Consider the following 25,533-nt stretch of genomic DNA (forward strand, 5'->3'; position numbering starts at 1 on the left):
TGGGTTCAATCTTATGGTGCTTGATCCCAGTGACGTACCATGCTACTAAGGATAACAAGATGAGATCTATATCTATCGCAATAGATAAACGGATCTCGTCTACATCATGTCATCATTATTATTGCATTACTCCGTTTTTTAATGAACTTAAAACACTAGATGCATGCTGGATAGCGGTCGATGTGTGGAGCAATAGTAGTAGATGCAGGCAGGAGTCGGTCTACTAATCTTGGACGTGATGCCTATATAATGATCATTGCCTGGATATCGTCATGATTATTTGAAGTTCTATCAATTGTCCAACAGTAATTGTTTTCCCACTGTTTGCTATTTTTCTCGAGAGAAGCCACTAGTGAAACCTACGGCCCCCGGGTCTCCTTTCATCATATTTGTCTTTGCGATCTACTTTCTCTTGCATTTATTTTCAGATCTATTAAACCAAAAATACAAAAATACCTTTCTGCAAATTATTTGTTCCGCGATCTATTTATCCTATCTACCACTTTTTACCTCAGGTTTTTTCCTATCTTGACGTGTCGTACCCGAAAGGGATTGACAACCCCTTTAACACGTCGGGTTGCGAGTATTTGTTATTTGTGTGCAAGTGCTATTTACGTGGTGTGAGGAGGTTCTCCTACTGGTTCGATAACCTTGCTCTCATCACTGAAGGAAATACCTACCATCGCTATACTTCATCATCCCTTCCTCTTTGGGGAAATACCAACGTAGTTCTAGCAGACATCAAAAGGAATTTCTGGCGCCTTTGCCGGGGAGGATCTTCAACATCAACCAGGTTCCTGCTACGTCTTGAGCTTGCGTTGGTTTTCCTTGAAGAGGAAAGGGTGATGCAGCAATAGTAGCGTAAGTATTTCCCTCAGTTTTTGAGAACCAAGGTATCAATCCAGTACGACGCTCCTCAAAAGTCCCACACACCTACACAAACAAACAAAGAACTCGCAACCAACGCAATAAAGGGGTTGTCAATCCCTTCACGACCACTTGCGAAAGTGAGATCTAATAGAGATAGTATGATAAGATAAATATATTTTTGGTATTTTATAATATAGATGCAAAAAGTAAAGATGCAAATAAAAGTAGATTGGAAGCAAATATGATAAGAGATAGACCCGTGGGCCATAGGTTTCACTAGAGGCTTCTCTCAAGATAGCATAAGTATTACGGTGGGTGAACAAATTACTGCCGAGCAATTGATAGAAAAGCGAATAATTATGAGATTATCTAGGCATGATCATGTATATAGGCATCACGTCCATTACAAGTAGACCTACTCCTGCCTGCATCTACTACTATTACTCCACACATCGACCGACTCCTGCTTGCATCTAGAGTATTAAGTTCATAAAGAACAGAGTAACGCCTTAAGCAAGATGACATGATGTAGAGGGATAAGCTCATGCAATATGATATAAACCCCATCTTTTTACCCTCGATGGCAATAATACAATACGTGCCTTGCAACCCCTTCTGTCACTGGGTAAGGACACCGCAAGATTGAACCCAAAGCTAAGCACTTCTCCCATGGCAAGAAAGATCAATCTAGTAGGCCAAACCAAACTGATAATTCGAAGAGACTTGCAAAGATAACTCAATCATACATAAAAGAATTTAGAGAAGATTCAAATATTTGTCATAGATAAACTTGATCAGAAACCCACAATTCATCGGATCTCGACAAACACATCGCAAAAAGAGTTTACATCGAATAGATCTCCACAAGGGAGGGGGAGAACACTGTATTGAGATCCAAAAAGAGAGAAGAAGCCATCTAGCTAATAACTATGGACTCGAAGGTCTGTGGTAAACTACTCACAACTCATCGGAGAGGCTATGGTGTTGATGTAGAAGCCCTCCATGGTCGATTTCCCCTCCGGCGGAGCGCCAGTGAAGGCTCCAAGATGGGATCTCGCGGATACAGAAGGTTACGGCGGTGGAAATTGTGTTTCGTTGGCTCCCTGGATGTTTTCGGGGTACGTAGGCTTATATAGGAGGAAGAAGAACGTCGGTGGCCGCCCGAGGGGCCCACGAGACAGGGGGCGCCCCCTACCCTCTCGTTGCCACCTTGGCTGCTTCTTGACTTGCACCCCAAGTCCTCTGGATCACGTTCATTCCAAAAATCATGCTCCCGAAGGTTTCATTCCGTTTGGACTCCGTTTGATATTCCTTTTCTTCGAAATACTGAAATAGGCAAAAAAAACAACAATACGGGCTGGGCCTCCGGTTAGTAGGTTAGTCCCAAAAATGATATAAATGTGTAAAATAAAACCCATAAACATCCAAAAGGGGTAATATAATAGCATGGAACAATCAAAAATTATAGATACGTTGGAGACGTATCAAGCATCCCCAAGCTTAATTCCTGCTCGTCCTCGAGTAGGTAAATGATAAAAAATGAATTTTTGATGTGGAATGCTACCTAGCATAATTCTCAATGTAATTTTATTTATTGTGGCATGAATGTTCAGATCCAAATGATTCAAAATAAAAGTTCATATTGACATGAAAATGGTGATACTTCAAGCATACTAATCAAAGTAATCATGTCTTCTCAAAATAACATGGCCAAAGAAAGTTATCCCTACAAAATCATATAGTTTGGCTGTTGCTCTATCTTCATCACACAAAGTATTTAATCATGCACGACCCCGGTGACAAGCCAAGCAATTGTTTCATACTTTAATAATATCAAACTCTTTCAACTTTCACGCAATACATGAGCGTGAGCCATGGACATAGCACTATATGTGGAATAGAATGGTGGTTGTGGAGAAGACAAAAAGGAGAAGATAGTCTCCCATCAAGTAGGTGTATCAACGGGCTATGGAGATGCCCATTAATAGATATCAATGTGAGTGAGTAGGGATTGCCATGCAGCGGATGCACTAGAGCTATAAATATATGAAAGCTCAACAAAAGAAACTAAGTGGGTGTGCATCCAACTTGCTTGCTCATGAAGACCTAGGGCATTTTGAGGAAGCCCATCATTGGAATATACAAGCCAAGTTCTATAATGAAAAATTCCCACTAGTATATGAAAGTGACAACATATGAGACTCTCTATCATGAAGATCATGGTGCTACTTTGAAGCACAAGTGTGGAAAAGGAGATAGTAGCATTGTCCCTTCTCTCTTTTTCTCACATTTTATTTATTTTTTCTTTTTCTTCTTTTCTCCTTTTCTCTTTTTTTTCTTTTTTTTCTTTGGCCTTTCTTTTTTTCTTTTTGGCCTTTCTCCTTTTTTTCTTCCTTCTTTTTTTTTCTTTTTGTAAAGTCCGAAGTCTCATCCCGACTTGTGGGGGAATCATAGTCTTCATCATCCTTTCCTCACTAGGACAATGCTCTAATAATGAAGATCATCACACTTTTATGGATTTACAACTCAAGAATTACAACTCAAAGCTAGAACAAGATATGACTCTATATGAATGCCTCCGGCGGTGTACCGGGATATGCAATGAATCAAGAGCGACATGTATGAAAATTATGAAGGTGGCCTTGCCACAAATACAATGTCAACTACATGATCATGCAAAGAGCAATATGACAAAAGTAATGTGTGTCATATGAACGGAACGGTGGAAAGTTGCATGGCAATATATCTCGGAATGGCTATGGAAATGCCATAATAGGTAGGTATGGTGGCTGTTTTGAGGAAGGTATATGGTGGGTGTATGGTACCGGCGAAAGTTGCGCGACACAAGAGAGGCTAGCAATGGTGGAAGGGTGAAAGGGTGCGTATAATCCAAGAACTCAACATTAGTCAAAAGAACTCATCTACTTGTTGCAAAAATTTAGAAGTCATCAAAAACCAAAGCACTACGCGCATGCTCCTAGGGGGATAGATTGGTAGGAAAAGACCATCGCTCGTCCCCGACCGCCACTCATAAGGAAGACACTCAATAAATAAAATTGTGCTCCAACTTCATCACAAAGCGGTTCACCATACGTGCATGCTACGGGAATCACAACCGTTAACACAAGTATTTTTCATAATCACCTCAACTAGCATGACTCTAATATCACTACCTCCAAATCTCAAAACAATTATCAAGCATCAAATTGATCATAGCATCCAATTCACTTTCTATGATAGTTTTTATTATACCCAACTTGGATGCTCATCATTATAGGACCAAATTTGTAACCATAGCAAATACCATGCTGTTCTAAAAGACTCTCAAAAATATATAAGTGAAGCATGAGAGACTAGCAATTTCTTCAAAATTAAGTCACCACCGTGCTCTAAAAGATATAAGTGAAGCACTAGAGCAAAAACTATCAAGCTCAAAAGATATAAGTGAAGCACATAGAGTATACTAGCAAATTCTAATCAAGTAGGATTCTCCCAAAAGGTGTGTACAACAAGGATGATTGTGGTAAACTAAAAAGCAAAGACTAATATAATACACGACGCTCCAAGCAAAACACATATCATGTGGCGAATAAAAATATAGCTCCAAGTAAAGTTACCAATGAACGAAGACGAAAGAGGGGATGCCTTCCCGGGGCATCCCCAAGCTTAGGATTTTGTCTATCCTTGAATATCTTGGGGTACCATGGGCATCCCCAAGCTTAGGCTCTTGCCACTCCTTATTCCATAGTCCATAAAAGCTTTACCCAAAACTTGAAAACTTCACAACACAAAACTCAACAGAAAATCTTATAAGCTCCGTTAGTGAAAGAAAACAAAACCACCACATAAGGTACTGTAATGAACTCATTCTTTATTTATTTTGGTGTTAAACCTACTATATTCGAACTTCTCTATGGATTATAAACTATTTTACTAGCCATAGATGCATCAAAATAAGCAAACAACACACGAAAAATAGAATCTGTCAAAAACAGAACAGTCTGTAGCAATCTGTAACTAACGCAAACTTCTGGAACTCTAAAAATCCTACCAAAATAGGAAGTCCTGAACAATTTTTCTATTGGTCTGCGGCAAAAATAATCAATGCAAAAGCACGTTTCTATGATTTAACAAAACTAAATTCGTGCGTGCAAAGTTTCTGTTTTCAAGCAGAATCAAATCAACTATCATCATAGGTTATCCTATAGGTTCTACTTGACACAAACACTAATTAAAAGATAAAAACACATCTAAACAGGAGGTAGATGCAAGATTTATTATTAGAAAGGAACAAAAACAAAAAACATAAGAAAATTGGCTTGCCTCCCAACTAGCGCTATCGTTTAACGCCCCTAGCTAGGCATAAAAGCGAAGATAGATCTAAGTAGTGCCATCTTTGGCACTAAATTCATAAGTAGCTCACATGATAGATTCATAAGGTAATTTGACTGTCTTTCTTGAAAAGTGCTCCATGCCTTTCTTTAATTGAAATTGGAATCTAATATTCCCTTCCTTCATATCAATAATCGCACCAATCGTTCTAAGGAAAAGTCTACCAAGAATAATAAGGCAAGAAAGTGCAATCTATATCAAGAACGATAAAATCTACGGGCACCAAATTTCTATTTGCAACAATGAGAACATCATCGATCCTTCCCATTGGCTTTTTAATGGTGGAATCCGCAAGGTGCAAATTTAAAGAGCAATCATCAAGATCATGGAAACCTAGAATATCACATAAAGTTTTCGGAATCGTGGAAACACTAGCACCCAAATCACACAAAGCAAAACACTCATGATCTTTAATTCTACTCTTTATAGTAGGTTCCCACTCATCATTAAGTTTTCTAGGTATAGAAACTTTCAAATTAAGTTTTTCATCAAAAGATTGCATCAAGGCATCAACGATATGTTTGGCAAAAGCTTTATTTTGACTATAAGAATGAGTAGAATTAACAACAGATTGCAACAAGGAAATACAACCTTCTAAAGAACAATTATAATAATCAAATTCCTTGAAATCCGAGACAGTGGTTTCAATACTATTTAAAGTCGTGACCTCTCCAATCCAACTTTTACCAAATTTAGCATCAAGATCTAAAAACTCTGAATTTTGGGACGCCTTCTAGGTAAAGTTGACTCATTTTCAGTCCCATAATTATCAAGATTCATATTGCAAAACAAAGATTTAATAGGAGACGCATCAATAACTTTAAGATCTTCATCATTATTTTCATGGAAACTAGAAGAACACGTTTTTATAAAGCAATCTTTCTTAGCACGCAATCTAGCGGTTCTTTATTTGCACTCATCAATGGAAATTCTCATGGCTTTGAGAGACTCAATGATATCATGCTTAGGAGAAGAAGATCTAAGTTTAAGAGAATCAACATCAAGCAAAAGTCTATCAACGTTCCTAGCCAAATCATCAACTTTGAGCAATTTTTCTTCAAGAAGCATTAAAATTCTTTTGAGAAATCATAAATTCTTTCACACTATTCTCAAAATCAAAGGGCATCTTATTAAAATTACCATAGGAATTATTGTAGGAATTTCCATAATTATTAGAGGAATTACTATGGAACGGTCTAGCATTAAAGTTTCCTCTATAAGCATAGTTTCCAAAACTATTCCTACCAACAAAATTCACATCCATAGATTCATTATTATTCTCAATCAAAGTAGACAAAGGCATATCATTGGGATCAAGAGGAGTATTCTTAGTAGCAAACAATTTCATAAGTTCATCCATCTTTCCACTCAAAACATTGATTTCTTCTATAGCATGCACTTTTTTACTAGAAGATCTTTCGGTGTGCCATTGAGAATAATTAGCCATAATATTATCAAGAAGTTTTGTAGCATCTCCTAACGTGATTTCCATAAACGTGCCTCCCGCGGCCGAATCTAAGAGATTTCTAGAAGCAAAGTTCAAACCGGCATAAAATTTTTGTATGATCATCCATAAATTCAAACCATGAGTAGGGCAATTGCGAAGCATCAATTTCATTCTTTCCCAAGATTGGGCAACATGCTCATGATCAAGTTGTTTAAAATTCATAATATCGTTCCTAAGAGTGATAATCTTAGCGGGAGGAAAATACTTAGAGATAAAAGCATCTTTGCACTTGTTCCAAGAATCAATACTATTTTTAGGCAAAGACGAAAACCAAACTTTAGCACGATCTCTAAGTGAAAACGGAAATAACTTCAATTTAACAATATCGTTATCCGTATCTTTCTTCTTTTGCATATCACACAAATCAACAAAGTTGTTTAGATGAGTAGCGGCATCTTCACTAGGAAGGCCGGCGAATTGATCTTTCATAACAAGATTCAGCAAAGCAGTATTGATTTCACAAGACTCAACATCATTAAGAGGAGCAATCGGAGTACTAAGGAAATCATTATTATTGGTATTCGAGAAATCACACAATTTGGTATTATCTTGCGCCATGGCAACAAGTAATCCAACACACAAGCAAACAGAAAAAGGCAAGCGAAAGAGAGAGGAGGAGATTGGGAAAGAGAGGGCGAATAAAACGGCAAGGGTGAAGTGGGGGAGAGGAAAACGAGAGGCAAATGGCAAATAATGTAAATGCGAGGGAGATGAGTTTGTGATGGGTACTTGGTATGTCTTGACTTGAGCGAAGACCTCCCCGGCAACGGCGCCAGAAATCCTTCTTGCTACGTCTTGAGCTTGCGTTGGTTTTCCTTGAAGAGGAAAGGGTGATGCAGCAATAGTAGCGTAAGTATTTCCCTCAGTTTTTGAGAACCAAGGTATCAATCCAGTAGGAGGCTCCTCAAAAGTCCCACGCACCTACACAAACAAACAAAGAACTCGCAACCAACACAATAAAGGGGTTGTCGATCCCTTCACGGCCACTTGCGAAAGTGAGATCTAATAGAGATAGTATGATAAGATAAATATATTTTTGGTATTTTATAATATAGATGCAAAAAGTAAAGATGCAAATAAAAGTAGATTGGAAGCAAATATGATAAGAGATAGACCCGGGGGCCATAGGTTTCACTAGAGGCTTCTCTCAAGATAGCATAAGTATTACGGTGGGTGAACAAATTACTGTCGAGCAATTGATAGAAAAGCGAATAATTATGAGATTATCTAGGCATGATCATGTATATATGCATCACGTCCATGACAAGTAGACCGACTCCTGCCTGCATCTACTACTATTACTCCACACATCGACCGACTCCTGCCTGCATCTAGAGTATTAAGTTCATAAAGAACAGAGTAATGCCTTAAGCAAGATGACATGATGTAGAGGGATAAACTCATGCAATATGATATAAACCCCATCTTTTTATCCTCGATGGCAACAATACAATACATGCCTTGCAACCCCTGCTGTCACTGGGTAAGGACACCGCAAGATTGAACCCAAAGTTAAGCACTTCTCCCATGGCAAGAAAGATCAATCTAGTAGGCCAAACCAAACTGATAATTCGAAGAGACTTGCAAAGATAACTCAATCATACATAAAAGAATTCAGAGAAGATTCAAATATTTCTCATAGATAAACTTGATCATAAACCCACAATTCATTTTATCTGGACAAACACACCGCAAAAAGAATTTACATCGAATAGATCTCCACAAGAGAGGGGGAGAACATTGTATTGAGATCCAAAAAGAGAGAAGAAGCCATCTAGCTAATAACTATGGACCCGAAGGTCTGTGGTAAACTACTCACAACTCATCTGAGAGGCTATGGTGTTGATGTAGAAGCCCTCCATGGTTGATTCCCCCTCCGGCAGAGCGCCGGCGAAGGCTCCATGATGGGGTCTCGCGGATACAGAAGGTTACGGCGGTAGAAATTGTGTTTCATTGGCTCCCTGGATGTTTTCGGGGTACGTAGGCTTATATAGGAGGAAGAAATATGTCGGTGGCCGCCCGAGGGGCCCATGAGACAGGGGGGCATGCCCTACCCTCTCGTGGCCGCCTCGGCTGCTTCTTGACTTGCACTCCAAGTCCTCTGGATCACGTTCATTCCAAAAATCACGCTCCCGAAGGTTTCATTCCGTTTGGACTCCGTTTGATATTCCTTTTCTTAGAAATACTGAAATAGGCAAAAAAACAGCAATACGGGCTGGGCCTCCAGTTAGTAGGTTAGTCCCAAAAATGATATAAATGTGTAAAATAAAGCCCATAAACATCCAAAAGGGGTAATATAATAGCATGGAACAATCAAAAATTATAGATACGTTGGAGACGTATCAGTTCCTAATCACAAATCTCATCTCCTTGCAATTTACATTATTTTCCATTTGCCTCTTGTTTTCCTCTCCCCACTTCACAAAAAATTTCCATTTTATTCGCCCTTTTTTCCGTTCACTGTTTTCTCGTCAGATCTCATGTTTGCTTGTGTGCCATGTGCCTTCTATTGCTTGCATCTTCGTTTGCTAAAACTCTATTGATATGGATCCCCATCCACTTGCTAATCTTTTCAAAGATCTGATTATGTTGAACCAATTGCTAGTGAGTTGAGTGTACTTGATTATCTCTATGAGGTTTTGCTTGAAATTCGGGAATCTGAAAATTGTGATGAAGTGTTGAAAGAAGAAAATTATAAAGTGATTCTTGATAGCACCTTGAATGAAAAGCATGGTTGCAATGATGTTAGTATAAATTCTATAAATGTCAATTGTGTCAATGATATGCAAAACCCTAAGGTTGGGGATGCTAACTTTACTATGTCTACTACTTGTTGCAATGATCATGATTGGGGTGATTCTTCTTATGATCTTGAAAATTTATTTAAGCTCCATGATGAATATGAGATTGAAAACAATGTTTGCAATAATATTAATAGTGGGTTTGGAAGAGTGTCAACTTTAGATCCCACATATTTGGATGATGTTCAATCTTATGAAATTTTTGATAAAAGTGGGTTTGGAGAGGTCATGACTTTAGTTAATGTTAATCCCACTATTTTGGAAGAGTGTCAACTTTGCATGGATGTCGATCGTGTTGAGAATATGTTAAGTGATAGCTATTTTGTTCAATTTTCTTTTGACCCTATATGTAAAATTTTGAGAGAGGAAAATATGGTTGTAGAAATTTTCATGATACTAAATTACCTCTCTTCATGTCGAGATTGCTATCGTCTCTTTCTTTTTCCTTGCATATGCTAGTTTTTGCTTGCCTCGATAATTTTTTTGCCTATAAAATGCCTATGCATAGGAACTTTGTTAGACTTAGATGTGTTTGTCATGTGTTTTATGATGCTCTCTTTGTGCTTCAATTCTTCTCTTTTATGTGAGCATCATTGAAATCGCAATGCCTAGCTAAAAGGCTTTAAAGAAAAGCGCTTGTTGGGAGGTAACCCAATGAATAAAATTTATTTTTGCTTTTTGCTTTCTGTTCTTGTGTGTTAGAACAATTATGATACTGTTATGATTGTGTTTTTTGTGTTTTAATTAGTGTTTTTGCCAAGCAATGCCTTTGGGAAGACTTGGGTGAAAGTTTATTTGATCTTGCTGAAAAACAGAAACTTCTGCGCTCATGAGATTCGTTGACATTTTTTACACAAGAGTGATTTTTAGTTGTGTCGTGGGAACGAACACCTATGGGGTAGGGCCCCTTTTCGGTCCGGCAGGGAGCGGAGATCGCACGAAGAGCGGATCGAGGCAAGCACGCGAGCCGTTTTACCCAGCTTCGGAGCTCTCCGGAGAGATAATACTCCTACTGCTGCTTTGTGATTGTATTCTGTTCTTGCTGGAGAGCGTGAGTGTTCTCTAGTTTCGAATGAGTCGAACCCCCTCTACGTTGCGCGTGGGCCTCCTTTTATACGCTAAAGGGGACCGACAGGTGGCAACGTAGGCGAGGGCAAAAACGTAAAAGATGTAGTTGGTACAACTACTTGTACAGTGTACCCTACCTAACTCTGACGGTAGGGGACAAAGGCATTAAATGCCCGTCCGCGTCGCCCAAACAGTGCAGAAAAGCGACCGTTAGGGGCGCCACCGCTCACCATGATGGCCATCTTGTCATCTCCGCTTGCCACCTCGCACCGCTAGCTGCACAGTTTCTTGCCACGCGCGCCTGGAAAGGCCCCCAGGGCGACACGTTGGTGGATGCGCTAGAGCATGGGTGCAAAGTGGTAGCTTTGCCGCGGCAAGCGTCTTGCCGCGGTCGTTGTCTTGTCGCGTCCGGGAGCTTGTCGCTCACCGGGCCTTGCCGGGACGCGAGGCGCGTAGCGGCAAGTTCCTCGAAATGCCTTGGTTGGCCTTCCCGGCAAGCTCCTCTTGCCGGGGCCTTGACCTTCCCGGCAAGCTCCTCTTGCCGGGGCCTTGTCTCCTCGGCTTAAACACTTTGTTCTTGAATGGCTCCAAAGGAACCAACGGAGGACCTTGGCGGTCGCCCGGCAAGCCTTACCGCGGGGTGCTGCGACTGCCCGTGCACAAGTTCGGGAACTAAGGTACCCCTACTTTAGTACACCGACAGGAGCCCCCGGGCCTGGGCCATACACGGTGCCGAGCGCTGTTGGGCCAGGCCCAAAACAGGGCACGGGCACGCGCGGCCTGGGTTACGCTGAATCTCGCTCCGTATCCACCGCGCCCTCCTGTAATGGCACGCGTCGAATGCGACATCTTGGGAGAGGTCGTGGGTGGTTCTTTATTCGGAGAAAGCGTAACGTTCGCCTCCTCCTCTTTATAAGCAGGGGAAACATGGCAGTTCCCCCACCTTCGCCATTTGCTGTTGCAATCTCGGAAATCTCCGCCGCTCCCCTCTGCTTCCAAATCCGAAAGAGAGCAGCGCTCTACCCCCCATTGCCGCCGTCGCCACCAACGCTGTCGATCTCTCCCTGCCACCTCCTCCATGGTTCCGAAGACCGGGAAGGGCGCGAAGTCGGCCGAGACGCTGCGGCTCGAGGCGCTGCAGAAGGAGAGGGCCACCTTCCCCTCCGAGCTCGCCGCGGCGGAGCTTAGGGAGTGGTACTACCTTTTCTGGTCGACGGAGACGCGGCCGCACCCGTGCACGAAGGTACTCTCCGCCGCTGCTTCGAAACGGGCTCGAAGCGGATACCCCTTTTTCGTGCTGTTCTTCTACTGTGGGCTCTGCCCGCCCTTCTCCGAATTCTTTTGCGACATCATGAACACCTACGGGTTCCACCTCCTCGATTTCACTCCCAATGCTGTCCTGACCATGGCGGTTTTCGCACATCTCTGCGAAAACTTTGTCGGAGTCCACCCAAACGTAGCCCTTTTTTGCCACTACTTCATGCCCCGGGTCGAGAGAGGAGAGCCCTTGTCCGGCGGGGTCACCTGGATCTCGAGGACCGACAAGAAGGAGGCGTATCTGGAGGGGGAGCTCCGCAGCAAATGGGAGGAGTGGAGAGCGGAGTGGTGCTGGATCGTCGAGGAGAACCCGCAGCCATTCACCACCCTGCGCCAAACCCCAGTAGTGCGCGGCGGCGACTGGAGCACCCTTGCCGCGGACGACGACAAGCTGAAGATCGCCACCACCCGGATCTTGTGGCTCAGGCTTGCCGGGCTCACTGTGGGTGCTGTTGGCGCAGACTTTCTTCGCCGCCGCATCGCCCCCTTGCAAGAGAGGAAGAGACCCGCCTGGGAATTTGGGGGTCCCGCGGACATCATGAGGCTGCGCCCGGGCCTCAACTTCAATTTTACTGTCATGGAGCTGGATGCGATGCTCAAGGAGCTGTTCAAGCATGATTCTCAGCATCCCGAATGGTTTAGGTTGCCGGCGGGTGTCGTTCCGTTGTGCAACAACTCCTCGCTGGATCGCATCCACGTAATGATGCCGCAGTGCGATTCGCATGGAATCGTTCCCACTTGGCAAGAGCCTGCGGACAATGTTGTGCAGCAGTTCTTCGACGGCCTGGTGGAGGTGACAGTCCACGCCAACGAACAGAAGCTCCTCACCCGCGACACCACTGAGGAGGAGATGCAGCGCATCGCCACCAGGGCAGAAGAGGCGGCGGCAGCCGCAGCCCCGGGTGAGTTTGGGTTTACTGTGGAGGAGGCAGAGGCAGCAGAGGCGGCAAGCCTTGCCGAGCGAGAATGGCTTGACGACGAAGAAGAGCTTGCCGTGCCTGACATCGAGTCGACCGAGCCCGCCGAGGGTGCGAGCGGCCCGCCGTCTCTGGGTGGTTTGCAGCAAACGGATCCCCCAGCGCAGCCCCCAGTGCAGCCCCCAGCGCAGCCCCCAGTGCAGCCCCCAGCGCAGCCCCCAGCTCCACCAAGAAGGCGCCTCCGCAAGACCAGGGAAGCAGCAGGGCGGCAGACGGGTCAGTAGCCGTCGCGCCGTGCGACGCGCTCCGCCGTGACAAGCAATGTTGCCGCGGGAGTGCCTCGCACCGCAGCGCCAACTGGAGCTGGATCATCCCGGAGCACCGCTTCTGGTACTGCCGCTGTCCCCGCCAAGCGGTCGAGGGAGCCTACTCCTCCGCCTCGTCGTGCCGAAAGAGGGCCGGACTTCGACCTCTCCGCGCTCAGCTCCAGCGAGGAGGAAGAAGAGTAAGACTCTTCGCTGCAGTTCTTCAATCCTTGCTGTATTTATCTTGTATCTGATCTGCTTCACTCTGAACCTTGTTCTTTTTCAGGACCCTGTCCCAGAGAGCGGTGAAGAGGGCCAAGGTTCTGGTGGTTATCATCAAGGACGAGCCCACCATGATGGCAGGGGGTGCGCCCGAGACCACCTTGCCGGACCCGGCAACTACTCCCCGAAGCAGCCCCCAGCGCAGCCCCCAGCGTAAGTATATATAGTTTTTACTTCTTGCTGTTTGGCGCGCGTGGGTGTTCTTTCCTTCGCCGGCATCTGACTGTTGGCTTGCTTGTGTAGGAGCAGAACAGCTTCACCAGGAGGGCTCGGAAACCGCCTCCGATGTGCCGTCTGCTTCAACTACACCGCCGAGGGAGGATTCCCCGGCAAGGGAGTGTTCTCCGGCAAGGGAGAAGTCCCCGGCAAGGGAGGAGTCTCCGGCAAGGGAGGAATCCCCGGCAAGGGGCAGCACTAGCGATCCCCCGTTGGTGGAGCCCATGACTATGGATCCCAGCACAGGTAATCCTTCTTGCCCGAAACTTCCCTTGGATTCTTCTTCTAATTTTCTTTTTGGATATTTGCTTGAATTTTCTCCCTCTTCTGGCCTTTCAGATCCATCTTCCATGGAGCCGATGGAGACCGAGGCCACCGGCGAGGAGAACGCGCGCGGCAACATTGACGATGCCGCCGCCACCGAAGAAGAGGCCGGCGCTGACGATCCTGCCGGCGAGGAGGCCGCCAAAGCTGCTGGCGCAGGAGCTGTCGAAGGGTCCGGTGATCGCACTGACGACCCTGGGGCCGCAGGAGCGCAAGGCGCTACGCCGACCGCTGATCCCTCCGCCGCTGATGCAGCGCCAGGCTCCGAAGAGCCCCAGCCCGGCGCCTACTTGAAGGCTGGTGACGGTGTCTTCATCAAGCTTCCCTGGGCTTCAAGCTCCAGGGCGCCGGTTGAAGGAGAGACTTTTGATGGGGAGGTGCTCGCCTCCGCGGGGCTGATGCTAGTCGACGCGCCAAGCAGCAGCAGCGGCGAGTCTGAGGAAGAGCAGCTGCTCTGGAAGCTAGTGTCGCTCTACCACGCCCGGCAAGCCAAGGTGGAATCCCGGGAAGCACTTGTCGCGCACGCGGGAGCGGATATTGATAAGCGCGCGGAAGAGCTACGAGAACGTAACCAGGAAGCTCTCCGGTCCATTGCAGAGGAGCGGGCGCAGCTCGTCGAGGCGCGGAAAGCCTTCCTTCTCGAGAAGGCTGAAGCTGAGGAGCAACAGAGGCTTGCCGCCGAGGAGCTGTTTGCGCGGGATGGTGAGCTGACGCAGTGGAAGGTCAACCTCGATAGCCACGAGGAGGAGCTTGCCGCGCGCGAGCAATCACTTGGCGGGGCCCTCAAGGAAGCGAAGGACGCTGCCGCAGCTGCCGAGGCCGCCAAGAAGGAGTTGGAGACGAAGGTGGTGCGGCTGGAGGGCGATCTCAAGATGAAGGATGAAGAGCTTGCCGCGCTCCAGCGCGAGCGTGAGAAGGACGCCCTTGCCCACGGTGAACTGTAGGGCCAACTCACCGAGAAGGGAAGGGAGCTGAGTGCCGCTAAGGATTCCAACGCCGATCTGGAGTTGAAGCTGGCCACCCTGACCGAGACGCTGGACAGCGCCAAGGAGCGGGAGGTGGCCCTGAAGGAGGAGATCAAGGGCAACGAAGCTCTGTTAACGAGGGCCGCCGAAACCCAGAACACCTTCAGGGAAACGGTGGAGCTCTGGACGGAGGGCCTCGTGAACATTGCTGCGGTCATCGACGAGGAGCTGGTGCAGCTGGGGGTGGAGGATCTCGGGTACTCCTCCGACGAGAACCTCCAGCCCAGCGTCAAGCTCACTCTGTTCTTCAAGTGCGTGGTGACGGCGCTCCAGCGGCTTCGCGAGAAGATCCCAAAGCAGCTGGCCGACGAGTCGCGCACGATCTGCGCCAGAGTTCTGGAGAAGGTGTTGGTGAAGGTGGCCTTCCGCAACTCGGGCCTCAACCTCACCAACGTCCTCAAGAAGCTGCCGGCAGATGCTGATTTGGAAGAGCTCAAGGCCCTTGTCGCACCCATTGTGGACAAGGTGAATGAGGTCAAGAGGGTTGACGGTGGCCACGTAGATTAGGCCGCCCGTTTCTTTATTTCCTTGTCGCTGCTGTTCATGTTGCGGAAACAATCTATTAGCGCTGCGACAAACTATTTTGTAATATAACTTTATTTTGGGTATCAACTGCTACGTTATTTCCTTTACTTGATTCCTTCCTTTGTATGTTTTCGCCCTACGCTTTTAGGGAACTTGCCGGCGTAGGTACCCTTGCCACGAGCGCTGAGTGCGGAACATCAGCATCCTGCTGGCGGTGCCGCCTCCGACAAGAAACCTTGTCGCAACTAGTCGCAGCACACTTAAATTGTTGAGCAGACTCGAAACAAAGTAAGGGCGCAACTAGCTACGAGTTGGTTCCTCCGTGCACAGGTTTTCCATACAAAGCACGGTCGTTCAAGGAAGATAACTTTAAAAAAATTTAAAATTGACTGCTCAAACTTTGGTAACTTAGCTTTTGTGTCGTTTGCTTCCCGGTAAGGCGATACTTGCTTGAACGACACCTGGTCCACACCATTATCTTCTCCTTTCCCCCCCGGCAAACTTGTGCGCGAGGGAACCTTTCCCTTTCTTTGAGAAAAAGAAAGAAGAGAAAATAAAAATATGGAGCCTCATGGCTCGTTATTGCTTACCGGGGGAAGTGCTGCACAAAGTGTCAGATAATACTTGCACAAAATGGAAAGCATGAAATTGACAGGGTGTACGGAGCACATGAGCTTTATTTATGCACGGGGTCTGCGCCCTGCTTTGTACAAAGGGTTACATGCAACAGCGGCAAGGCTTGTACAAAAGGTGGTTGCCGGAACAGGTTCGGGAAACCGCGCCTTACGGGTAAAACTTACGAAGATGCTCAATGTTCCAGGAGTTGCTCACCGGAAAGCCATCTTCGGTCTCAAGGCGGACAGCGCCGGGCCTAGTGACTCGTTTCACCCAGTAAGGGCCTTCCCACTTTGGCGTCAACTTGTTGGAACTCTGGGCGGAATGAACGTGCCGAAGAACAAGGTCGCCTTCCTCAAGACTTCTGGCGTTAACTTTGCGGCTATGGTAGTGACGCAAAGCTTGCTGGTAACGAGGAGCTCGTACAGTAGCCTGAAGACGGTCTTCCTCAAGGAGCAGTGCGTCATCTTGTCGCAGCTGCTCTTGCTCAAGCTCATCATAAGTGAGCACTCGAGGTGACCCGTATACGAGTTCCGTGGGGAGAACTGCCTCTGCTCCATAGACTAGAGCGAAAGGTGTCTGGCCAGTGGCTCGATTTGGTGTCGTCCTGATCGACCAAAGAACCACCGGCAGCTCCTCGATCCAGTTCTTTCCGCATTTGTGCAGCCTGTCAAAAGTCCTGGTCTTGAGCCCGCGCAGCACTTCAGCATTCGCCCTCTCCGCTTGACCGTTGCTTCTCGGGTGAGCAACAGAAGTGAAGCAAACCTTGGCGCCAAGATCTTGGACGTACTGCATGAAGGTGCGGCTCGTGAATTGCGTGCCGTTGTCGGTGATGATCCTGTTGGGTACCCCGAAATGGCAAACAATCGACCTGAAGAACTTGACTGCTGACTGTGTTGTCACCTTCCTCACCGCTTCCACTTCCGGCCACTTTGTGAACTTGTCGATTGCGACGTACAAGTACTCAAAGCCCCTGACAGCTTGGGGAAAGGGGCCGAGGATGTCGAGCCCCCAGACCGAAAATGGCCAGGATAAAGGGGTCGTCTGGAGAGCTTGAGCTGGTTGGTGTATCTGCTTGGAATAGAATTGGCACGCTTCACAGTTGGTTACTTGTGCAGTTGCATCCTGGAGGGCTGTCGGCCAGAAGAAACCTTGCCGGAACGCCTTGCCGGCAAGTGCTCTTGCGCCAATGTGGTGACCACATATGCCTCCATGTATCTCCGCCAACAGCTCTTGTCCATCTTCCCGGGGAATACACTTCAATTTCACACCGTTGAGTCTCCTTCTGTACAGTATGTCGTCGACAAACTGGTACATACTTGACTGCCGGGCTACTCTTTCCGCTTCTTCTTGCTCTTCGGGAAGCTCTCCTGTCTGAAGGAAATGGACTATCTGCTGTGCCCATGCTGGAGATTGCGACTCGACAACAAGGACTAAAGGCACATATGCTGCTGCGGGAACATCCGCTTCTACGGCAAGAACCTGCGGCTCAGCCGGAGCTTGATATTCCCCGGCAAGTTTGCCGGAGCAAAACTTGTCGGGAGCGTCTGCTTCAACGGAACAAGCCCTAGGGCTTGTCGGAGCAGACTGCTCCTCAGCACTCTTGGCGTTGGTCTTGGGGACCTTCTTGACGGTGGCTTCGGGTAGCTCTGCCGGAAAATAGTCACCAGAAACCAACTTCCTCTTTTTGCTCTGTCCAGTTGATGGTGTTACAGACGGTTGAGTCAGTTTGAGCACAAAGATCCCTGGTTCCACAGGTAACCTAAGTGCAGCGCACTTTGACAGGCCATCGGCAATGTCGTTCTGGGCTCTCGGAACATGTTCCATCTGCAGGCCGTCAAAGTGCTATTCTAACTTTCTCACTTCATCAACATAGGCTTCCATCAATGGGCTCTGATAATCCTTGTTCACTTGGAGGACGACAAGCTGCGAGTCACAACTGACAATGAGCTTCTTGATCCCAAGGTCTGCCGCAATCCTGAGGCTGGCAAGCAAACCTTCATACTCTGCAGTATTGTTTGTTGCTTGCTCCTTGGGAAAGTGCATCTGGACTACGTACTTGAGGTGCTCTCCGGTGGGCGCGACAAGCAGCACGCCCGCACCGGCGCCTTGCAGCGAGAAGGCACCATCAAAGTACATGAGCCACTCTTTGCCTGCTTCCTTGACGGGGATGCCCGTTTCTGGAATTTCTTCGTCGGGTGTTGGCGTCCACTCTGCTATGAACTCTGCCAATGCTCGGCTCTGGATGGTCGAAGTACTCTCAAACTTGAGGCCAAAGCTCGACAGTTCCAGTGCCCACTCGACAATCCTGCCTATTGCCTCTGGATTCTGCAGTATCCTCTTCAGCGGAAAGCGAGTGACGACTGTGATTTCATGTGCTTGGAAGTAATGGTGCAGCTTTCTCGAGGCCATGAGAAGGCCGAAAAGCAACTTCTGCACACCAGAGTACCTTGACCTAGCCCCCTGCAGAAGGGAACTGACAAAGTAAACTGGGCGCTGCACCATTTTCTTCTTTTCTCCTCCTATGTCTGCACAGGTCCACCCTTGTCGGGACCAGAGCTTGTCGGGGAAGTCCCTTGCTTGTTGCTGGATGTATCTGTCGCGGTTGCCGGCTCATCATCCGCCTCCCTCTCCGCCACTAACGCAGCGCTAACCACTTGATTGGTCGCCGCTAGATACAGCAGCAACTTCTCTTGTGGCTTAGCTGCGACAAGTATTGGAGTAGAGGACAGGTATCTCTTCAAATCCAGCAGCGCAGCCTCCACTTCCGGAGTCCATTTCATTGGACCCGCCTTTTTCAAAATTTTGAAAAATGGTAGGGCGCGCTCAACAGACTTAGAGATAAACCTGCTGAGGGCAGCCACGCAACCGGCAAGCCTTCGTACATCTTTGACGCGCTTCGGTGCTTCAATCTGATCAATGGCCTTGATCTTGTCGGGGTTGGCTTCAATTCCCCGCTGAGACACAAAGAACCCGAGAAGCTTGCCGGAGGGGACTCCAAACACACACTTCTCGGGGTTCAGCTTGAGGTTGATCTTGCGCAGATTTGTAAAAGTTTCATCTAAATCTTGGATCAGGGTTGCCTTTTCCTTGCTCTTGACCACTATGTCATCCATGTAGGCTTCCACATTTCTGTGCAACTGTGGCTCAAAAGCTTCGTGAACTACCCTTGCAAATGTTGAACCAGCATTCTTTAGTCCGAAAGGCATCCGTACAAAACAGTAGGTGCCACACGGGGTAATGAATGCGGTCTTCTCCTCATCCTCTTCTGCCATGAAGATCTAATGATATCCTGAGTATGCATCAAGAAATGAAAGCAAATCACATCCAGCCATGGAGTCAACAATCTGGTCAATGCGCGGCAAGGGAAATGGGTCTTTGGGACAAGCTTTATTAACATCAGTAAAGTCGATACAAAGCCTCCATTTCCCGTTTGCCTTGCGCACGACTACAGGATTGGCCAGCCACGTGGGATGGAGCACTCCTCTGACGAGGCCTGCTGCTTCCAACTTCTTGATTTCTTCTGCAATGAATTCTTGGTGCTCCACTGCCTGTTTCCTAACTTTCTGCTTGACGAGCCGCGCGTGAGGACAAACGGCAAGGTGGTGCTCAATTACTTTCCTGGGAACACCGGGGATGTCAGACGGTTGCCATGCAAACACGTCGACATTCGCCCGCAGGAAAGCAACGAGCGCGCTTTCCTATTTGGGGTCGAGCGTGGCACTGATGGTGAAGGTACCACCAGTGCCGTCCTCCTTGGCGGACACCTTCTTGGTCTCCGGCGGAGTTGCCTTTGCCTTCTTACACTTGCCGGTGGAGCTCGATGGTGCGTCCTCGACGGTAGCGCAGCACTCCGAAGAGGTGCGTTTGCCGGAGTGTGCATCAGAGCTCTTGCCGGACTTGGTCTTCTTCTTCCCCCCGGGAGCTTCAGCGACAAGTGTCTTGCGATCTGCTGCGGCTGCTGCTTCTCGGTAAATCTTGTCGGTGCAGATAAGAGCATCTTTCTTGTCGCTAGGGACAGAGATGACACTTATCGGACCAGGCATCTTCAGCACGTTGTAGGCATAGTGAGAGGCTGCCATGAACTTGGCGAGTGCTGGACGGCCGAGTATCCCATTGTAAGGCAATGGAAAATCAGCAACGTCAAAGGTGACCCTCTCAGTCCTGAAGTTCAGTTCGCTGCCGAATGTTACCGGCAACGTGCCTTCCCTTTCGGCTTGCTCCTTCCCGGGTTGATTCCTTGGAATGTGCCAGTTTCTTCGAGCTTGCTGTCAGGGATCTGGAGCTTCTGGAGTACCGCGGAGGAGATCAGGTTCAAGCCGGCCCCGCCGTCGACTAACATCTTTGTGACCTTGAGGTTGCGGATAGTCGGTGAGACCAACATCGACAAGCACCCGACCGCAGTTATGCGATCAGGGTGGTCCTCAATATCAAAGACGATATGCGTGCTGGACCACTTCAGAGGCTTGCACGACTCAACTGGTGGTTCTGCTGCATTAACTTCCCGCACCCACTGTTTGAGCTGGCGGTGCGAAGTATGCAGAGAAGCACCGCCGTCAACACACAGAACCTCTGTGGCTTTTTGAAACTCCTGCTCACCGGCTTCGTCGTCATCCATGTCTTCATCTTCGTATCCATCTTCATCCTGGCCGCGGCCGCGGGGAGGCCTGTCTCCTTGCCGCTGCTTGGCCTTGCCGCAGCGTCCTCCCCGGCCGGGACGCTTCTTGCCGGATCCTCCAGTACCTTCCTGGGCCTTCTCTTTGTCGCGGCGCTCGTACTCAGCTTTCTGCTGCTCGACAAGCTGCTCGACTTTCTTGCAGCTCTGGAGATCATGACCCTTGGTGCGGTGGATGTTGCAATACTGCTTGTCGGAGCCGCCCTGCTTGTCGGCGGCAGCCACAGCCTCGCCGGAATTACCAGCTTTGGCTTTCTCGGCGCCACTTCCGTTGCCGGACTGCTCGACGACTAGCACATCTTTGCCTTTCCTCTTCCTGTTGTTCCGCCGCCAGTTTTTTCTTGCCAGGGCGGCATCCTCACTGTCAGATCCTCCTGCTCCTGCATTCTCTCCGGGGATTCTCCTCCCCTCTTCAGCACGTGCACACTTGTCGGCCAGGGCGTATAGCTCGCTGACATCCCTGATCTTGCACATCGCCATCTCCTCCCTCATCCTGCGGTTTCGCACGTTCTGATGGAACGCGGTGATGACCGCGGCAGGGTGGACATCTGGGATGTTGCGCTGCACTTGGCTGAATCTCTGAATGTACTTGCGCAAGGGCTCTCCTTCCTTCTGGGCGAGCAAATGAAGATCACTCTCTTGGCCATGAGGCTTGTGGCCTCCTGTGAAGGCGCCGACAAACTGATGGCACAGATCCGCTCATGAGGATATGGAGTTGTCCGGGAAGTGCATGAGCCAGGATCTGACATTGGGCTTGAGCACCAGCGAGAAGTAATTGGCAAGGATCTTGTCGTCGCGTCCTCCGGCAGCTTGCACCGCGATGGTGTAAATTCTGAGGAACTCCGACGGATGCAACTTGCCGTCGTACTTCTCTGGTACGTCTGACTTGAAGTTCTTCGTGCTGGGCCACTGGACTTGCCGTAGCTCATGGGTGAACGCAGGGCAACCTACCGCGTACGGCAAGTCGCTTGGTTCCCCTAGCGCATGCATGTCGACAGTGGGCCTAGCGCGCTGGTCTGACTGACGCCACGCTTCTCTTCGACGCTCGATGCGAGTACGAGCGTCCTCTTGCTGCCGTTCTTGAAGAACTTGGCGCTGATCGCGACGAGCTCGAGGATCAGATGACGCAGTGGAGTCACTGTCAAGGTTGACCCGGCGAGTCGGCGATCTTGGCCTTCGGGGTGGAAAGTGCACGGTGGTTGCGCCCCCACCGGTCTTGTCACCACCGGCTTGTGCCTGGGCGTCTTGCCGCGGCTTCCATGTGCTCGGTTGCCGGGGAGTGTCACCGTTGGTGAAGATGATGAGGCTCTGAATGGTGGCCCTCCAATCGTCGATCTTGTCCGGCGCTGGAGGGTAATCTAGGAGCAGTTGAGCTCGGGCCAACGCTTCTTCAGGAGTCTTGGGTGGCGGTGGTGAACAGTGCGAGGAGCGAGATATGCTCGAACTTCTAACAGTGTTAGAAGGAGCAGCATCTCGTCGAGGCAACCGTACCGCGCTCGTGCCAGCATGTTGGCGTGCATGCTGGTCTTGAGCGTCCCGAGATCCACTAGCTTGGCCTTGACCCAACGAACGTATGGTACCGCGAGTACCATGACGTTGTCGATCCCGCGCCTCCTGAGATGGGCGCGGTGCGTGTACGGACGCCGAGGTCTGCGCCGCCTTGTCCTTGGACCTGGCAGCACCGTGAGCTACCTCGTCGGCGCCCGTTCCTCCGCCAGCGTTTACCCCACCACCCGTTTGCTCCGGTGGCGGTGGAATCGACGTGGACGGAGCGACCACCTCCGAAGCCTTCTTCTTCGGTGGCATGTTGATGAAGATGACGATGTAGCCCGCGTGAACACCGGATCAGGTTCACACAACCTCGACGCCCCCTACCTGGCGCGCCAAAGATGTCGTGGGAACGAACACCTATGGGGCAGGGCCCCTTTTTGGTCCGGCAGGGAGCGGAGATCGCATGAAGAGCGGATCGAGGCGAGCACGCGAGCCGTTTTACCCAGCTTCGGAGCTCTCCGGAGAGATAATACTCCTACTGCTGCTTTGTGATTGTATTCTGTTCTTGCTGGAGAGCGTGAGTGTTCTCTAGTTTCGAATGAGTCGAACCCCCTCTACGTTGCGCGTGGGCCTCCTTTTATACGCTAAAGGGGTCACCAACAGGTGGCAACGTAGGCGGGGCAAAAATGTAAAAGATGTAGTTGGTACAACTACTTGTACAGTGTACCCTACCTAACTCTGACGGCAGGGGACAAAGGCATTAAATGCACGTCCGTGTCGCCCAAACAGTGCAGAAAAGCGACCGTTAGGGGCGCCACCGCTCACCACGATGGCCATCTTGTCATCTCCGCTTGCCACCTCGCACCGCTAGCTGCACAGTTTCTTGCCATGCGCGCCTGGAAAGGCCCCCAGGGCGACACGTTGGTGGATGCGCTGGAGCGCGGGTGCAAAGTGGTAGCTTTGCCGCGGCAAGCGTCTTGCCGTGGTCGTTGTCTTGTCGCGTCCGGGAGCTTGTCGCTCACCGGGCCTTGCCGGGACGCGAGGCGCGTCGCGGCAAGTTCCTCGAAATACCTTGGTTGGCCTTCCCGGCAAGCTCCTCTTGCTGGGGCCTTGACCTTCCCGGCAAGCTCCTCTTGCCGGGGCCTTGTCTTCTCGGCTTAAACACTTTGTTCTTGAATGCCTCCAAAGGAACCAACGGAGGACCTTGGCGGTCGCCCGGCAAGCCTTGCCGCGGGGTGCTGCGACTGCCCGTGCACAAGTTCGGGATACTAAGGTACCCCTACTTTAGTACACCAACAAGTTGATTCTTTTTGTAGAGGATTAATAGACAAATTCCTCATGTTCATCAATTTATTTAATAATTTTTGGAGTTACAGAAGTATTCGAAATTTTCAGATTGCTACAGACTGTTCTGTTTTTGACAGATTCTGTTTTCTTTGCGTTGTGTGCTTGTTTTGATGATTCTATGGTTTTCATTGATGATTTTTTTGCCATAGAAAAGTTGGAATACAGTATATATAATGCAAAAACAAAATAAGAATAGGTTTCCTAAAGTACTTATAGTAGTGGTTTGGTTTCTTATACTAACGGATCTCACGAAGGTTTTGTTTGAGTTTTGTGTGATTGAAGTTTTCAAGTTTTGGGTTATCTTATGATGGATGAAGGAATAAGGATTAGCAAAAGGCTAAGCATGGGGATGCATGAGGCACCCAAGATAATAGTGAAAGAAGTAGCAAGCAACTAAGCTTGGGGATGCCCCCGAGTGGCATCCCTGCTTTCTTCTAACGACCATCGGTATTTTACTTGAAACTATATTTTATTCGTCACATGATATGAGTTTTGCTTGGAGTGTATTGTATGATACGAGTCTTTGCTTGTTTTGCTTTGTGTTTTAAATGTTGAATCCTTGCTGGACACACCCTTTTTAGAGAGCCAAAAATTATGCTATGCTTGCTCCTATGCTTCACTAAAAAATTTAGAGCCATGGACTTGCTCTAGTACTTCACTTATATCTTTTTGAGCACGGTGTTCTTTTTTAATTTTGAAGAAATGCTCTCATGCTTCACTTAGATTTATTTGGGAGTTAGTAAATTTTTAATAAATTCACTCTTGCTTCACTCAGATTATTTTGAGAGAAATAAAAATATTTATGCTCATGATCTTCATTTATATTTGTTTGAACTTATCAAAAGCAACATATGAAAATAGTCCCAAAGTGATAGATATCCAAGGAGGATATAATAAAAACTTTCATGAAGATCATTGGACAAAATAAACTTGATTCTTAGTAATGGTTTTGAGATATGACGATGTGATATGTGAGTCATGTTGATGAGTAATTGTGCTTTAGTAAGAATATTGATGTTAAGGTTTGTGATTCCCTATGCAAGCCTGAAAGTCAATAGTTATGCAATGAAATTTATATCCTACTTATGGTGCATTATTCGGTGTTACTTATGCTTAATGCTTGGGTATGAAATTTTTCGCTTTTTGGTTGGTCGCTTCTCAATCTTTTTGCTAGCCTTCATTTTGCACTAAGTATGATCACTACTTGTGCATCCAAAACCCTTTAAACCAGTTTTGCCATATGAGTCCACTATTGAAGGAAATATGCCCTAGAGGCAATAATAAAGTTATTATTTATTTCCTCATATCATGATAAATGTTTATTATTCATGCTAGAATTGTATTAACCGGAAACATGATACATGTGTGAATACATAGACAAACAAATAGTCACTAGTATGCCTCTACTTGACTAGCTCATTAATCAAAGATGGTTATGTTTCCTGACCATAGACATGTGTTGTCATTTGATTAATGGGATCACATCATTAGGAGAATGATGTGATTGACATGACCCATCCCGTTAGCTTAGCACTTGATCGTTTAGTATTCTGCTATTGCTTTCTTCATGACTTATACATGTTCCTGTAACTATGAGAATTATGCAACTCCCGTTTACCGGAGGAACACTTTGGGTACTACCAAACGTCACAACGTAACTGGGTGATTATAAAGGAGTACTATAGGTGTCTCCGAAGGTACACGTTGAGTTGGCATATTTCGAGATTAGGTTTTGTCACTCCGATTGTCGGAGAGGTATCTCTGGGCCCTCTCGGTAATACTCATCACTTAAGCCTTGCAAACATTATAACTAATGAGTTAGTTATGAGATGACGTATTACAGAACGAGTAAAGAG

Source organism: Triticum aestivum, chromosome 2B, assembly GCF_018294505.1.
Source record: "Triticum aestivum cultivar Chinese Spring chromosome 2B, IWGSC CS RefSeq v2.1, whole genome shotgun sequence".
NCBI classification, from domain to species: Eukaryota; Viridiplantae; Streptophyta; class Magnoliopsida; order Poales; family Poaceae; genus Triticum; species Triticum aestivum.